This window comes from Notolepis coatsorum (genome assembly GCF_963971535.1).
Source record: "Notolepis coatsorum genome assembly, chromosome: 10".
Taxonomy (NCBI): Eukaryota; Metazoa; Chordata; class Actinopteri; order Aulopiformes; family Paralepididae; genus Notolepis; species Notolepis coatsorum.
Window position 1 is genome coordinate 117,775,071 of NC_140174.1, and position 15,364 is coordinate 117,790,434.

The 15,364-nt window shown below is 47.1% G+C and overlaps 1 protein-coding gene across 1 annotated transcript in view; it reads left to right on the forward strand.

Moving 5' to 3' along the window:
* LOC311235894 (protein mono-ADP-ribosyltransferase PARP14-like) overlaps nucleotides 1-15,364 on the forward strand; it is a 139,140-nt gene that overhangs the window by 109,423 nt on the left and 14,353 nt on the right.

Genomic DNA, 15,364 nt, shown 5'->3' on the forward strand with positions numbered 1-15,364 from the left:
GGTTCGAGCCCAGCTCTTGGCGTTGCTACCAGCTTGGCTGGTCGTTCATACTAATACAATTGGCAGTATTAGGGGGTGGGAAGCTGGTGGGTGGGGATCGGACGTTGTGGACAGCGACTCCTACAGTTCGGTTGGTGCGCCTGCGCAGCAGAATCAGGAAGCAACGGGGGCAGCGTGAGCCTCCCACGCAGACCCTCGCCGCTGAGAGATCGCGCTGTGCAGGTGAAAAGATGCGACGGCTGCCTCCTCGTGTACCGGAGGGGACACGTGATGCAAGGCTTCGTCCACATTGCAGCCGACCAGTGGGAGGCATGGCCTAACAACGTTCGAGACAGGGGAGGGGTAGAACTGGACAATACGAAATTGGGGAAGGGAGAAAAATAGAAAATGGGGAGAAAAAGTAAAAAAAAAAATTATTGCAGAATGGGTACAATACAGTACGGCTCGATACACACAATTGTTAACACTTTGAGTGCCGTGCTGTTTTCGGGACCCATCTATGCAATGCCACGCTTTAAACGATAGGAGTCCATCACCTTGTTTGTAGAGCTATAACTATATTCTATATTATAGCTATGGATACAATGCTATGGTCATTTGACAGTGACTTTCTTCCGGTCAATATGCAAAAAAGAGAAACAATTTCCATGCATACATTCGCGCGTTATACCATGGTGAATATAAGTATGTTTTTAGATCGGTCTGGGCCGTAATTCCTGAAATGCTGAGGAATAGCCTTATTCCTGTATTATACTATAACCGTTGCCGTTTCTTGCCTGGACCCGCTATTATTCTCAAATCAAATCTATATCATAGGTATTATGTTTCATCATGAATGCATGAAGGGGGGGGTTTGATGCTTTGATCGCCACCAACGGCGTACGTTGTGGACTAACGTTACACACGCGTTCGGGTCGAGGTGAAGACATGCTTGGATCAACGCAAGATTGATATCATATAGCCCTTACCTTGACTAGGATGTACCCCAAAAAGAATATTCCAATTATCTGATCGCGATTCCAAGTATTGATGTCCATCGTGTCGCCAACATAATCCACCACACATCATGCGTCGGGAGCATTTGTTTCTTCTCAATCCGGCCGTTATAACGGAACATCTGCAAAAAAAATAAAACAACCCAGACCCATTAGATCGATGCACAGGCCAAGATACAAGGTTTCAAAGGGTGCTCAATACCGCCGTCTAGCTGGATGCGGCCGGTATTGCACTTTGGCGACCTCAGACTCATACCCTATGGTATGTTGTGTCTGTCCACTATGTTTGTTACTTTTGTTATTTTTTCCCCCTATGTAAAGCGACCTTGGGTCTTTTGAAAGGCGCTATATAAAATGAAGCTATTATTATTATTATTATTATTATTATTATTATTATTATTATTATTATTATTATTATTATTATTAACAACAGACTCCCTGGGTGGATAATGAATAAAAATATCGGGGGAAAAAAGGAAGAACGACCAGAAACAACTTAAGTCGTTTTTGGCACTCAACGGCATGGGCCCATAAACAACTTGAGTGGTTTTTGGCACTTAATGTGTTAAGGGGATTGTGACGGTGCGGCTCCGTCACTGACTGCGGGCAGTGTGCATACTGTACATACACACACACTCATTGTCTGTCTTTCCATATACCATATAACCTTATAATGTAATGTGGTGCGTTTCATGTGGACAGCGCACATGGAAACACACACACGCCATATGCCGCGGAGCAACGCACGCACACGCACACACCAAACATTCCCTCCTGTCAGTTTTCTTAGGATGTCAGAAATGTCCAAATGCGCACAATCATTTCATTCCGTTTCTGTGGTTATAGCAGAATGACGTTTATTCAGCAAGATGTTCATTCATAACATCACATACACTTTTATTACTCACATTGTCACGATGCATTCGCTTCGCTCTGCACTTCTCCTAGGTTGATGTGTTGGCCAAGCAGAGGCACACATGTCCGCCAGGTTAAATAGGAGGGGTTGGCGCAAGGCAAGGATCACGTGAGCGATATTATTGTATTGTACTGTTTACGTGGTTATCTTTAATTACAACAGTTGGAAAGTATGTGTGATATAGTGGAGGATATATATTTTGTGTGTAGGAATTGGTTTAATGTGTTAATAATAATAATATGTACATCCTGTTTAAAGCCTAGTGGGAGGGGCTATTGGATATAAGAGAGCTGCTTTGGTCCAGGGACGTCAGTCTTGAATGGACTGAGTTACAGTGAAGGTAACCGGAATCCCTAGTAAAACGTGTTGGTATTGCTTGTAGTGGAAGTAGTAGTGTATATTGTGTATTTAGACTTTGTGTAGTGTTAAGTATTAAGTATATTGTGTTTTGTTTATTTGTTTTCTCTTTTTCCACTTTTGTTAGATATAGTAAGTAATAGGGTATTTTGTTTTACGTTACTTTCACTTTTCACATTTTTTGTAAAACTATATCACCTCTGCACTTTTGGGAGGCGGAAAATAAAAACCCACCAACGAGATCTTTCCGACTACGCCCGTTTATGAGAGAATCAAAGGAGTTTGAGAGAGGACCCCGTCACATATGGTGTCAGAAGTGGGATGGCTAGCCGAAAGAAGATAACCCGCCTGCCCAGGCCGCGCGCCGGACTGCGCTCCCAGAGGCAAGAGCGAGATGAGGAGTCGGCAACCAGTGATACCGACCAGGCTTGTGAGACAGACCCGGAGAACGAGAAGGGCGCTGCAGCCCCAGCGCCGACCGGTGGACCAGGGGGAGAACTGCTAGTAATAATGAGAGACTTCCTAGCAGGACAGCAAAGGAGAGAGGAGGGCCTGCTGGCAGAGATTCGAGGCCTGCGGACCTCTCTTCCACTGGTTCAAGCTCCCCAGCAACGTCAAAATGTTTCACTGCCTGCCCCAAACTTGCATGACCCTATTGCAACTCCAGGGCCAGCAAGCAACCCCAGACTTGACCCGCCAACACCTGCACCCCGGCGTGGGGACCAGGATCCACCGTCAGTGGCACCCTCTCTGCAGTTTCCTGACTCAGTCAGTAGGCCGGAGCAGTCAAGGCCAGATTGGAGGCACTATAGTGAGCCTAAAATTCCCCAATTTTTGATGGGTGAGGACATTGAGAACTATCTGTTACGTTTTGAGCGCATGGCTAGAACATGGAACTGGGCGGAAAGTGAGTGGGCATGCCGACTCGTGCCACTGCTGTCCGGGAAGGCATTGGAGGCCTACACGGCGATGGATGAGGAAAGAGCCCACTGCTATGCAGACCTGAAGACGGCACTGCTGATGAAGTTCGACATCTCTCCAGAGACGTACCGGCAGAAGTTCCGGTCCACTGCGGTACCACCGGGAGAGAACCCCACTGAGACCTATCACCGCCTGAAGGGCCTCTACCGTCGCTGGATTCGGCCCGAGCAGCACAGCAAGGAGGAGGTTGGAGAGGCGATCATCTTGGAGCAGTTACTCCTGCTACTTCCCTCCGAGGTGAGGACATGGGTGAAGGAGCATGAGCCAGGGGAGGGACTGGCAGCTGCTAAACTGGCTCTACAGTTCATCAACGCTCGAAGAGGAGGACCAGCTGTATGCTCCACCAGTGCAGAACCCCGGCAGTTGCTCCAGCCACCCTATCCAAGGCCTGCACCGCGAGGGTATAACCAGGAACCTCCAGGTAACCCCAGCTCTGCCCCAAACCAACGAGCAGCCGTTAAAGGACTTTGACTTTGTGTGTTACTATTGCCAGTAGTCGGGCCACAAAGCTTCTGCATGTCCCATACGCAAAGCTATGGCCACAGGCGCTTGCTATGCACCCCGGCCTGAGGTGGAGACTACCGGGGATAAGGAAGTGCAAGCTCAGCACTATAGGACTGTGACTGTTAATGGCCGCCAGGTTACTGCTCTGTTGGACACTGGTAGCTTTATGTCATTTGTGAAACGCAGTATAGTGCCAGTAGGCAGTGTGGACTATAGCCGCCAAGCAGATGTGTTGTGTGTGCATGGGGATAAGCATCTGTACCCCAAAGCAGAGATAACTGTTACCCTTGAGAACCAGCCTTACCTATTAACTGTTGGGGTGGTAGACAACTTGCCGGTAGATCTCATATTAGGGAGAGATTTACCAATACTGGTGGATTTACTGCAGGAGACAGAATTGCCAGTCCAAACTGTCTCGGGAAGAGGGGAGATGTTGTGTGTCCTGTGATCACTCGAGCCCAGGCAAAGGCTGGAGTCCAACCACTCCCAGATTTTGACAGTAGTCTGTGTGAGGGTGGCACTAAGGGGCCAAAAAAATCTCGTCGCCAACGCCGCTTTGAGAAGCAGCTAAAATCTACCGAACCTGAACCAACAGACAAAATGTGGGAAGTGCCTGACAATATTTCTGTGATACAGAGGGAAGATGTGACTTTGAAACCGTTGTTTATGCGAGACCAAAACAAATTGTGTGGGAAGGGAAATGTTCATTGTTGATAATAACATGTTATACAAAGTTACAGATGACCACAGACGTCTTGTGGTGCCTGCTAGCTGTAGAGAACTGGTCATGCACCTAGCACACACCCTCCCATGGGCCGGCCATCTTGGCCGCCATAAAAAAGATTTACGGGTTAGTGCACGCTTTTATTGGCCCTGCATGTACACTGACATTCATCAATATTGCGCCACATGCCCCACATGTCAGAAAACATGCCCTGCCCGCAAATCTGACCGAGCTTTCCTCCAGCCACTCCCTGTCATCTCTACTCCATTCCGCAGGATTGCTATGGACATTGTGGGTCCTCTGGTGAAAAGCAGCAGTGGACACCAGTACATCCTGGTTGTGAGTGACTACGCCACCCGTTTCCCAGAGGCCTTCCCCCTGCGCACCATCACCGCTCCCGTTGTTCTGCTGGCTTTGGTACAGCTGTTCTCCAGAGTGGGGATACCAGATGAGATCTTGACGGACCAGGGGACCAACTTCACCTCTAGGCTGATGCATCTCTTCCACAAACAATTGGGCATCTCAGCGATCAGGAGCACCCCTTACCACCCGCAAACTGATGGGTTGGTCGAAAGGTTCAACCAGACGCTAAAGAGGATGTTGCGGAAGTTTGTGGATGACACTGGCAAGGACTGGGATCGCTGGCTTCCATTTCTGCTCTTCGCCTACCGAGAAGTTCCCCAGGCCTCAACAGGTTTCTCACCATTTGAACTGTTGTATGGCTGGGAGGTACAGGGACCGTTGGATCTGCTCCGAAAGGGCTGGGAGGGTCCTTCCACCCATTCGAGTGACAGAGGGGTGGTGCAGTTTGTGCTGGAGATGAGGGATCGGCTGGTCGGATACCAGGAGGAGGCAGAGGTCAACCTGCGTGAGGCCCAGAAAGGTCAGAAGGCCTGGTATGACCAACAGGCCAGGCACCGTGAGCTACAGGCTGGCCAAAAAGTCCTGTTGCTCCTCCCTTCATCCAACAGCAAGCTCTTGGCAAAATGGCAAGGGCCATACCTCATCACCCGCAAGATGGGTCCTGTCACATATGAGGTCCATCACCCGGACAAGAAGAAACAGAAACAGACTTATCACGTGAACCTCCTGAAACAATGGAAGGAACGTCCAATCCAGGCGCCAGGAACAGCTCTGCTGGTGAGGGAGGTGGACGTGGAAGAGGAAGTGGAGACAGGACTGAGAGCTCTAACTACAACTGCTACCCCTGTCCTAGTACATCTAGCTCTAGAGCAAGCTGCACAGCTCCTCCAGGTCTTCTAGGAGTCTCCATCCCTCTTTGCCGTCAGGCCAGGGAAAACCACCCTCATTGAGCATGTGGTTCGCCTAAAAGATGGACGGGCAATCCGCCAACGTCCCTACCATGTCCCCCAACAGCTGGTGGGAAAGCTGCGACTGGAGATAGAGGAGATGTTGAAGCTCGGAGTGATTGAACCTTCTAACTCAGAATGGTGCAGTCCGGTAGTCATTGTCTTTAAAAATGATGGTTCACTCAGGATATGCATTGACTTCAGGAAGCTCAATGCCATCTCTGAGTTTGATGCCTACCCCATGCCAAGGATCGACGACTTACTGGAGAAGATCGGAGCTGCCAGATACATCACAACCCTGGATCTCTGTAAAGGATACTGGCATACTGGCTGGAGAAGTCGTGTCGGCCATACACAGCATTCCGAACACTAGCTGGCTTGTACCAGTTCACGGTGATGCCCTTTGGACTTCATGGAGCACCAGCCACCTTCCAAAGACTGATGGACAGAGTCCTCCAGGGGTGTGACCACTGCAGTGCAGCATACCTGGATGACGTGGTCATCTTCAGTGCGACTTGGGAGGAGCATGTCCAAGATGTGTCACTGGTGCTGGGAAGAATCCGAAAGGCAGGGTTGACACTCAACCTTGCCAAGTGTGAGTGGGCACAGCAGGAGACACGGTACCTGGGCTACCAGCTAGGATAAGCAAGTGGATAAGGTGGAAGCTATCCAAAACTGCCCTCGACCTCGGACCAAGAAGGAAGTACGGTCCTTTCAAAGCATTGAAATCCCACCTATGTTCTTCCCCTGTCCTCAAGAGCCCGGACTTCACCAGAAGATTTCTGGTACAGGTGGATGCATCCGAAGTTGGCCTTGGAGCGGTTTTGGCCCAAGGAGACCCTGGGGAAGAACATCCAATCCTATACCTGAGCCACAAGCTGAAGCCACCGGAGACCAGGTATTCCACAGTGGAAAAGGAGGGCTTGGCCATTAAGTGGGCGCTGGAGAGTCTGCAGTACTACCTGCTTGGACGGGAATTTGACCTGGAAACGGACCACCAAGCTCTTACCTGGATCAACTCCATGAGGGACCACAACAGCCGCCTTACCCGATGGTACCTCTCACTCCAGCCATTTAAGTTTAACATCCGACACCGATCGGGCAAGACCAATGTGGTGGCAGATTACCTATCCAGGTTGCCGCACATCGCCAACCTCGAGGAGGAGAGGGATGTGACGGGGTCCTCTCTCGAACTCCTGTGATTCTCTCATAAACAGGCGTAGTCGGAAAGATCTCGTTGGTGGGTTTTTATTTCCCGCCTCCCAAAAGTGCAGAGGTGATATAGTTTTACAAAAAATGTGAAAAGTGAAAGTAACGTAAAACAAAATACCCTATACTTACTATATCTAACAAAAGTGGAAAAAGAGAAAACAAATAAACAAGACACAATATACTTAATACTTAACACTACACAAAGTCTAAATACACAATATACACTACTACTTCCACTACAAGCAATACCAACACGTTTTACTAGGGATTCCGGTTACCTTCACTGTAACTCAGTCCATTCAAGACTGACGTCCCTGGACCAAAGCAGCTCTCTTATATCCAATAGCCCCTCCCACTAGGCTTTAAACAGGAAGTACATATTATTATTATTATTAACACATTAAACCAATTCCTACACACAAAATATATATCCTCCACTATATCACACATACTTTCCAACTGTTGTAATTAAAGATAACCACGTAAACAGTACAATACAATAATATCGCTCACATGATCCTTGCCTTGTGCCAACCCCTCCCATTTAACCTGGCGGACATGTGTGCCTCTGCTTGGCCAACACATCAACCTAGGAGAAGTGCAGAGCGAAGCGAATGCATCGTGACAGTAGGCTTGTTCAAGATGGGATAGGCGGACGCAGATCTGCGCAGGTTTGACTACTGCCTCGCCAAGCGCGTTGCATGACGGTTAGAATGTTGTCCGATTTGCTCTGAAAATCTGGCGAGGCGAGGCGCGGAACTCCCGCGGGAGCGAGCCACAAGCAGCCTTTAGAGCGAGGCGCCACAGTACCTCTCAGCCGGCTGCTCCCGGCTGGGAAGCGACTTGCTACGGTCGCGCAAAGCGCCTATTGGCTCAGAAAAGTTGTCAGTCACCAGCCATGTGACAGCCAGGGAGTTATGAGACGTTTGATTGATTGAAAACTTTATTATGTTATGCGTTATCATCATATCATCATGAATGAATGAATGAATGAATGAATGAAAACTTTATTAACAGATTGCAGAATGGGTACAGTACAGTACAGCTCAATACATACAATTGTTAAGGGGATGCAGACCAGAGAAAGACTTTCGTCTTGTTTACATCAGGGTCCCCCATTTTCAATTCATCGTAAAAATGATCATGATAAACTTCAAGCTGTCAGACACACACACACACACATGCGTCGTCTGTTTTGCCTCAATACTGTATATATAATTCTGTTTTGCCTCAATATACACAGTATACATATATATATTGATGCAAAACAGAATTATTCAGCAGTGTGTTGTGTGTGCGTGCGGCCAGGAGCGCGCAACAAGATGGTATATATTATGGTATATATGAATAGTATATTCCACTATAGCAGTATATGGTGTGCTGTACATTTGAATCTGATCTAATTTTGCACACGGCCATCGCATTATAATGAGCTGGACAGGTGTGTAATGTGTGTGTGGTGACGTGAAAGCGTATCTGCCGCACGAGACTAGGCGAGGGGCTCTCGTGAAATCGGCAGTGTCCGCCCTCTTAACTCCTCCCCCGGCTTCACTCGGCTACTCTCGTCTACTAGTCGAGGCAAACCGAAATCCATCTTGAACAAGCCTATTATGTGAGTAATAAAAGTGTATGTGATGTTATGAATGAACATCTTGCTGAATGAACGTCATTCTGCTATAACCACGAAAACGGAATGAAATGATAGTGCGCATTCGGACATTTCTGACATCCTAAGAAAACTGACAGGAGGGAATGTTTGGTGTGTGTGTGCGTTGCTCCGCGGCATATGGCGTGTTTCCATGTGCGCTGTCCACATGAAACGCACCACATTACATTATAAGGTTATATGGTATATGGAAAGACAGACAATGAGTGTGTGTGTATGTACAGTATGCGCACTGCCCGCAGTCAGTGACGGAGCCGCACCGTCACAGGATGCAGACCAGAGAAAGACGTTTGTCTTGTTTACATCCGGGTCCCCCATTTTCAATTTATCGTAACATTTATGACATACAGATAAGCAGTACCGTTACATCCAGACATTTATGACATACAAGATATACAAATATACAGTACTGTTTATACAGTACTGGCTTTCTGCTGTTATTCAATTTGAAGTCATTCCAGAAATGCTAAAAGTAGAATGTTAAACCATCTGTAGTGTGGTAGTGAAAGGGTTAACCTTCCGTAGTGTGGTTGTGAAAGGGTTAACCCTTTGTCGTGCATGTGTCAGTGAAAGGGTTAACCTTCCGTATTGTCTCAGGGGTCATCCCTTTGGTAGTGTGTGGTAGTGGAAAAGGGGTTAATCAAGTCAAGTCAAGAGTTTTATTTGTCACGGTATACAAGGCATACAGTGAAATGCGGGTGGTCATGCCCGCAGCGATTGTGCAATAATACAAGTAATAAGAATAAGACATAACAGGTATAATGTACATAAAGTTTAAAAATGCATGGTAAAAGACATGCTAAGGTCCTGCAATAGTGCAATACAGAGTTAGCTACGGATGAGGCACTGGGTCTTATGTACACTACTATACAATACTATACTATACAATATACAGTTATACTATATATCCTTATGCTATATCCATCTATTACTATACAAGAACCACTTTTTAATAAAATTTTCTTTATTTTTTAACACTGAGTGCCGACGACGTGATTTGTCGTTAGATTTTTTTATTAGCGATCTGAATTCATATTTCATCAACCGAGTCTCCCGTTGGTACAGCAGACCCTCTAGGAGCTCAGATGGGAAAATACCGCCGCCTATCGTCTATCCCTGTGTAACTGCAGGTCATTCGATTATACTGCTGGATCTGTGGAGGTGGAGCCAACTGGCTCCACTGTGCTGGCAAGCTGTCTGATGAACATGGTAGTGATCGCGAGATGGAAAGCAGCGTAGAATATATATTTACAGCAGCCAATAATCAATCAATAAACGCGATCGATATTTGGAATGGCGATCAGGAATTGGAATAATCTTTTTGGAGAACATCTGATCTAAGGTAAGGAGTCTATGTTACCAGTTTTAGGATAATCAAGTTTCAAGTTTCTTTAATAGTTGTCATACAGAGTATGAAATAAAATAAGTATAGCATGTAAAAATAGAATGTAAAAAATAGAAGTCACGTACGTAGACACAAGTGTTCAGTATGTACAATGTTCAATGCAGAATAGAAGTAACTGAGTTACCATACAATATACTATGCAATATACTAATATACAATATACTATATAGTGCAAAGCAGAAATGGGATGAGGTACAATTTACAGTAAGGTGTACTGAGGTATGGGTTGTAGTGCAAATTCTTTGCCAATAAATATAAAGTGTGTCTAGGTGTTCTAAAGTGTGGAGAGTGGGTGCTGCAGTGTGTTGTTTGTTTAAAGTGAGTGTGTGCTTGTGGATGTGTGTGCTGTGAGTGCATTTGATGGTTGTTGCATAGTGTTATTGTTCGTTGAGCAACCTGATGGCCTGGGGATAGAAGCTTCTTCTGAGTCTTTCTGTGCTCGCCTTGAGACTCCGGTATCGCTTGCCTGACCGCAGCAGTTCAAAGAGGCAGTTGTTCGGGTGGCTGGAGTCCTTAATGATTCTCTTAGCCTTGCCCCTGCACCGCTTGTTGTAAATGTTCTGGAGGGTGGGGAGCCCCCCTCCAATTGAACGTGTCACTCTTTGTAGTCTGCTTCGGTCTTGTGCAGTGCTATTCCCAAACCAGGAGGTGATGTTGCCAGTCAGGATGCTCTCTATTGTACATGAGTAGAAGTTCTTAAGGATCTTCTGACTGACTTGGAACTTCCTTAGGCGCCTGAGGAAGTAGAGGCGTTGTCGTGCCTTCTTCACAACACTGTCAATGTGTGTGGTCCATGTCAAGTCCTCGGATATGTGGGCTCCGAGGTACTTAAAGCTGTTCACTCTCTCAACCGGTGCCCCGTCGATGCTGAGGGGGCTGTAGTCCTTGACCCCCGACCTCCTGAAGTCCACAATCATCTCCTTTGTTTTGCTGACGTTCAGGGAGAGGCTGTTTTCCTGGCACCATCCCGCCAGGACCTTGACCTCTTCCTGGTGTCTAGTGTATTCGAGAATATTCCAATAAATGCCGTTTATGGGGGAATCTTTAAATTATCCGAAAATTTTAGAGAGAACGATAGCTTTTCGAAATGCTATAAAAAGGATATGAACCGATTAAAAAAAACAATCCGTTTCGACAAAGTTGACTACAAACAAGTCATTGATAAGCGACGGGCAGATTAGACACATAGCCATAATTTAAAACATAGATTATGCGTTTTTAACGCTAACATTGAAGTGGATGATGGCATTCAAGGGGGTAAAAAGGAAAACAAGGCCGGCACTGATAGTGTTAAGTGACCTTTTCATTGTGTAAAGTGACCGTTTAGTGTGAGCGTGTGCAGCGTGTGTGTGTGTGTGTGTTTGTGCTAAAGTGACTGTTAGGGGAGGGCGGCTACGTGGCGTAGTGGGCAAGGCGCTCGCCACGAAATGCTGGAGACGCTGGGCTCGTCAGTTCGAGCCCAGCGCTCCACATTTGCTTTCAGTTTAGCTGGTCGTCCGTACTAATACACATTGGCCGTATTAGGGGGTGGGAAACTGATGGGTGGGGATCGGGCGTTGTGGACAGCGACTCCTACAGGTCGGTTGGTGCGCCTGCGCAGTAGAATCAGGAAGTGTCGGGGGCAGCGTGAGCCTCCCACGCGTTACTCCTCGCCACTGAGAGATCGAGCTGCGCAGGTGAAAAGATGCGACTGCTGTTACCTCAAGTACCGGAGGGGACTTGTGCTATGTATGACTTAGTCCACATTGCAGCCGGCTTGTGGGAGGCAAGAAACAGCGTCCGTGACAGGGGAGGGTTGAATTGAATGATATGAAATTGGGATGGGAGAAAATATAGAAAATGGGAGAAAAAGTGGATCAAAAAAAAAAGTGACTGTTAGGGTGCTTTCACACCAGAGCTGTTTGGTCCAGACTATCGGACCAGAGTTCGCTTCCTCGGATAGTCCGCTTTTTTTGGGGTGGTGTGAATGCTCAGTCGAAATCTGGTGCGGACCAAACACGCAAACTCTGGTCCGTCTGAAAACGTAGGTCTCGGTTCGCTTCATCGGACCAAACGCGGACCAAATATAGGAAGTGAGTCACCTCTCACGAGCAATTACTACCTAACCAATCAGATCTGCGATATGAGGTAGCGTCACGAGCAGAGGCAATGTGTGTGGACAAGAGGCGGGTTGCTACGTTTACTGTAGGGAGGGGCTTTTAGACCCATGTGTTACGTACCCCAGTGAGGAGACACAACACAAGGCCACAGACAGGGTAGGTGAGGGTGCAGTGACATAAAACCATGAAACAATTTGCAAAATAATAGTATTTATTTTTATAAACACAAAAACTCAGCAACACAGAGAGCAAGGAGGACTACCTAGTGGCACCAAATGAAATATCAAAAGGAAATGAAAACCCACCCCCCCCTTACAGGCACGGATGCCCAAAAGTACAGGTGGCGGTGCTCACTTCTAAGGCTGGTGTCTTTAACATCAGGTCACCTACGTGATGCAAAAATGTAGACCCCAGGGTATGTTCCTGTCCTCAATGTCCCTGTGTGCGAAACAAAAGATTAATACAAGAGAAAAAAGGAATCACCATAGGCTGGGTGACAAGGGAATAACAAAATACACGGGTTAGGGTTTAAACAGAAATGTACTACAGGCAGGAGAAAAATACACTAAACGGGCACAAAGAAACAGAGCTTTAGCCAGCTCTGATACCACAAATAACTTGAGCAGAGCTTTAACCAGCTCTATACCAAAAGCACCCTCAACAGAGCTTTAACCAGTTCTGGTGCCAAAAGCACCATCAACAGAGCTTTAACCAGCTCTGGTGCCAAAAGCACCCTCAACAGAGCTTTAACCAGCTCTGGTGCCAAAAACACCCTAAAGTTTCAAGTTTCAAGTTTCTTTAATAGTTGTCATACAGAAGTACAGAATACTTTTATACAAAATGCTTCTTACTGTTACGCTCCAGAGACTGTGCTAGACAAGATAAGTATGAAATAAAATAGTATAGCATGTAAAATAGAAGTAAAAATAGAGGTCACAGTGTTCAGTATAGACATATGTACAATGTTCGATGCAGAATAGAAGTAACTGAGTTACCATACAATATACAATATACTATGCAATGTACTAATATACAATATTATAGTGCAAAGCAGAAATGGGAGGAGGTACAATTTAGGTACAATTTACAGTAAGGTGTACGAGTTGTAGTGCAAATCCTTTATCAATAAATATAAAGTGTGTTTAGGTGATCTAAAGTGTGGAGAGTGGGTGCTGCAGTGTGTTGTTTGTTTAAAGTGAGTGTGTGCATGTGGATGTGTGTGCTGTGTGCATTTGATGGTTGTTGCATAGTGTTTATTGTTCGTTGAGCAGCCTGATGGCCTGGGGATAGAAGCTTCTTTTGAGTCTTTCTGTGCTCGCCTTGAGACTCCGGTATCACTTGCCTGACCGCAGCAGTTCAAAGAGGCAGTTGTTTGGGTGGCTGGAGTCCTTGATGATTCTCTTAGCCTTACCCCTGCACCGCTTGTTGTAAATGTTCTGGAGGGTGGGAAGCCCCTCTCCAATTGTGCGTTCGGCTGAACGTGTCACTCTCTGTAGTCTGCTTCGGTCTTATGCAGTGCTATTCCCAAACCAGGAGGTGATGTTGCCAGTCAGGATGCTCTCTATTGTACATGAGTAGAAGTTCTTAAGGATCTTCTGACTGACTTGGAACTTCCTTAGGCGCCTGAGGAAGTAGAGGCGTTGTCGTGCCTTCTTCACAACACTGTCAATGTGTGTGGTCCATGTCAAGTCCTCGGATATGTGGGCTCCGAGGTACTTAAAACTGTTCACTCTCTCAACCGGTGCCCCGTCGATGCTGAGGGGGCTGTAGTCCCTGACCCCCGACCTCCTAAAGTCCACAATCATCTCCTTTGTTTTGCTGACGTTCAGGGAGAGGCTGTTCTCCTGGCACCATCCCGCCAGGACCTTGACCTCTTCCAGGTAGGCCCTCTCGTCGTTTGCAGAGATCAGGCCCACCACTACTGTGTCGTCAGCAAATTTGATGATTGTGTTGTTACTCCGCTGAGCCACACAGTCATGTGTGTACAGGGAGTAGAGGAGGGGACTCAGAACACAGCCCTGGGGGGCCCCTATGTTGAGGGTGATGGATGAGGAGGTGCAATTGCCTGCTCTCACCACCTGGGGTCTGCCCGTCAGGAAGTCCAAGACCCACTGGCAGAGGTCATAGTTCAAGCCCAGGTCCCTGAGCTTGGCTATGAGTTTGGAGGGGACTATGGTATTGAATGCCGAGCTGTAGTCGATGAATAGCATTCTCACATAGTTCCCCTTCCTCTTGTCCAGGTGTGATGCTGCTGTGTGCAGCACATGGGCTATGGCGTCCTCCGTGGACCTGTTGGGGCGGTATGCAAATTGCAGGGGGTCCAGGTTGATGGGGAGGGAGGAGCAGATGTAGCCCTTTACTAGCTTCTCAAAGCAATTCATGCAGGGGGCGAAATTAAAGCCTGCCGCCCGCCAGGGGCGCTCAGTTTTTACCTTTGGCGCTTGCCACTGGGGGGTCTGCCCGCCGTGTGGCGTGTAGACGTGTAGTTCATAACGATACTCTTATTTTGAAAATCTGTGCGGGTCTCATTTCCGTCCCAAGCGCAGCTCCAGTCATAATATCGATGGCTCCAGCAGTTAGCAGCATTCGGTTCGTATGATACTCTTATTTTGAAAGAAACCGTGGCAACGAGTCATATCTGCCCAGCCCTGCAGCGGGATACTATTGGCTTCTGCTCGTATCAACACAGAGGCAGTCTGCTCTAGTCTAGACCGGACCTCCATGAGCTACCGTTACTGTTTAAACAATGACCCAGTCAACTATTCACTTTTAGTTTAATACATGACGAGGCATTGTCTAACGGTATCTAGCTGGCTAGCTACTGATATCAATAAATGCTCCAGCAATAGTCGACTCGAGTGCATAATACCTCCGTTCCCTCGTTAGCTAGCTCACGTTAGCTAGCTCACGTTAGATCTATATGTCCCAGTAAACTAAATTGTCTTAACGTTACCTAGCGGGCTAGCAGTAGCTACAGATAGCTCCTGATATCAATGTCTTATAACATTGATTCAATGCGTATTGTAGCTGAGGGCTTTATGAATGTGATTTGACCAAAGAACCCTAACATTATACCAATAGGGTCCAGCTGCAGCGCCGGAGAATCCTTGCATGCTGAATGTAGAGTATTAGTATAGGGTCCCGCTGCAGCACAGGAGAATCCTTTTTGGAGCTGGAGGCTACTAGAGTACACGC